Source organism: Pinus tabuliformis, chromosome 7 (assembly GCF_031772625.1).
Source record: "Pinus tabuliformis cultivar Carrire ecotype Pingquan chromosome 7, CPIR1, whole genome shotgun sequence".
In the NCBI taxonomy this organism is placed as follows: Eukaryota; Viridiplantae; Streptophyta; class Pinopsida; order Pinales; family Pinaceae; genus Pinus; species Pinus tabuliformis.
In genome coordinates this window covers 1566488747-1566492115 of record NC_142293.1, presented here as the reverse complement: position 1 = coordinate 1566492115, position 3369 = coordinate 1566488747, and positions in this window count along the sequence as shown.

The following is a 3369-nucleotide window of genomic DNA, read 5'->3' as shown; positions in this document are numbered from 1 at the left end:
ATAAATTTCCTAATCTTTATTTTCAGCATGGTGTTACTGGAGAGGAGAAGTACTAAGAGTCTTCCAGAAAGATCAAACACACTTATCTTTAATGATTCATGGGATGGAATTTGTGAAGAAGTTGCCATTGGCTAAGGGGAGGAGGATAATGGATCTACCTAGCCATTATCTAACAAGGAGATATACATATGGAAGAACAAATACAAGAAGGATTTGTTCCTAATTTATGTGATAGTAAGTGAAGAGGTGAGCAATAATCATATTGTCTCCATTAAAAAATCTTATTTTTCTTTAAATAAGTTAAAGGAATTATAAGACTCAAATTCAAAACTATAACTAGTATAACTATTGGTTAAGCTCTTCAATCTAAGTTGAAGGATGATGATCTCAGGTCCTTAGCTTCTAATATCAAATCAATCATGCATGACATATATTCCACCGGAGATAATATATATCCTCCTCTCACAACCTTCATTAAGACCCTCTACCCTACATACACTCACTACCTTGAATCCCTACAAGCTAGTGACCAATTGAAGTCTATTACACATGACTCTTTGCTGGAAAAAGTTTTAAAACATGAGAAATACTTTGGAAAGAGGAAGAAAACATCTCATCCCCACTAGAAAGGCCATAAGCCTTACTTATAAAGGGAAGAATAAATCGCATGGTTTTTCTAGAGGACATAGTACTAAAGAGGACATGGAAGAAATAATTGTAGAGAAAGGTGGGTTAGACACAATCTAGGAGAAGGAATTGATAATCATTATATTTATTGTGAGAAAAATGGACATGATACATTAAAATGTATAATTCCCCGGGAGAATATTAGAAGAAAAAAAAACAAGAAAAGAAAGACATAAGCAAAACATTAGAACAAGTGAAAGTTAAAGCACTTGTATCTACTCATCACATTGTTTCCATCGTAATATTTGAGTAATTGAGGATTTGTTTCACTCTTCATTTCCTTCTTGGAGAGTTGAATTACTACTTGACATAGGTGCAACATGCCACATGACCTTATAGAGAGCTCCTTTGAATATTTCAGTGACAATGTAGATGGCATAGTGAATTTTGGAGATAAAACAAGTCTCAAACCTTCAAGACTTGACACCGTCTAGCTTAAACTACCTAGATTCCATAATTTTCTTCTACATCATGAGGTTTATCTCCCATAAATGTGAATGGATTTGTTTTCCTTTGTGCACATTCAATAGCAAGGCTACTCCATTCATATCTTTGATGGAAAAATAGAAATAAGGAATGCTCCACACAACATGGTTTCGATGACTAGGATGGAAGATAAAAAGTTACTCAAGTTGAAATGAACACATACTCATGCATTAAATTTTTCATACCTCTCTCAATGTCATGATCAAGGTATATTTACATCCATGCTATATTTGGACATATTAATTATGAAAACCTTTGTTTAATAAAAGTGTTTATGGTTTTCCTACTATTCCTATGAAATTGCACAAATGTGATGGTTGTATCCTTAGAAAACATACAAAACAACCCTGTCATGATTCTACCTCCAGAGGATGCAAAAAACTTGGATTAATACATTCTAATTTGTGTGGCCCCATGCATGTTTTGTATTGCAATGGAAAAAAATATATGATGACTTTTATTGATGATACATCAAGATGAGTTGGACATACTTGTTGAAAGATGAATATCAAAAATTTGAACACTTTTAGAAATTTTGATGTATTGATTCACACATATTGGATCTCTTCATATTGATAATGGAAGAGAATATACATCTAATGAATTTGAAAACGTCTTTGCCATCATGGGATTCAACATCAAACCACCATTACAATTCTAGTTTGTGTGGCCCCATGCATATTCCATCTAATAATGGAAATAAATATATGATGAATTTTATTGATGATTACATCAGGATGTGTTCGACATACTTGTTGAAAGATAAATCTCAAGCTTTTGAAAAAAATTGGAAATTTTCATGCATGGATTCAAAATTAAACACAATCACATATTGGTTATCTTCATATTAATAATGGAAGAGAATATACATCTAATGAATTTGAAAAATGTTAGGTCCCTATAATACTAGTGATTACCCCATTACTATTGTAGTTATATCCCTTATTAATATTGTTGTGCCTCTATTGTCCCCATATTTTTATTACTGTGCCCCATAGAATCCCTCTATTGTTATTTTTATGCCTTTATATTATTATTGTTAGGTCGGCTGGGTTATATTGTGACTCCTTAGACTCCTATATATAGAAATGAGGTTTTGTCATTTGAATCATCAAAGAATCATTCATTTGTGTAATGTAAAGAAGGTTGCCCCCTCGAAGAGGTTGAATTCTAAGGTGTTGATCTATCTTTTCTATCTTTTTGTCAGCTGGTTTCTTAACATTTGGTATAAGAGCTTTGGATTCTAGGGTTTCGCTGCTCCAAATAGGTCATCATGGAATTTTTGCTATGACTTTTTTCTGCGACGTTTCAGAAGTGAAAAAAAAACCCATTTGAGATGAAATTGCACTGAACCTTGGGTCCTATTTCAGAGCTTTTCGCGGTATATTTGTGGAGATATGATCTAAGGAAGTTGGTCTTTTTCCAGAATCCTAAATTACATTCCAAACAGGTGACCTGGGGAAAATCGTCATAACTTTCTCTCTGAGCATCGGATTGAAGTTTTGTGAGAAGATACAGAAAGAGGATGGACTGTAGTTTCTTGTATATATTTTTCAGAGCCAAAGGTCAAAACAGGGACATGTGGCATATCGTACAAGTTCGCTCTACTGAACTAGTCTATAATCAGGTCACTGTGGGAGATTTGGCATAACTCTTCCTTGGAGAATCCAATTTGGATCAGATTTGTGGCATTGGAAAGAGGACACAGAGGGCTACTACAATTCGCAATTTCAGAACTGGATGATCCGAAATTACAGAAATACATCAGAGGCAATATTGAGCTCCTACAAAGTGAAAAAAGGTGTGTAGATTTTTTTTAATTTTTGCTTAAGCTTGGTTTGAAAAATTATTTTGAAGGAATTCAAAGGGCATAGTAGAGCATTATTATCGGTAACTGATGCCCCAAGGAAAGAAAATGCAAACACCTAGTAAGCAACATGAAAGCTTTAGCATGACTCATGAAGAAGAGGAAGAAATGCTACATGATATATCAAAATTACAAGACCAAGTGCAACAAATGTCACTCTCACAAAAGCTAACAGAAGCTAAGATAAATGGTGCGGAATCTAAGATAAAGGGCGTGCAAGTTAAGATGAATGACGTGGAAGCTAAGATGGATGATTTGAAGATAGATTTGAAGACGGATTTTAAGAGAGACATGGCAGATTTGAAGACAAACATGGCAGATTTGAAGAC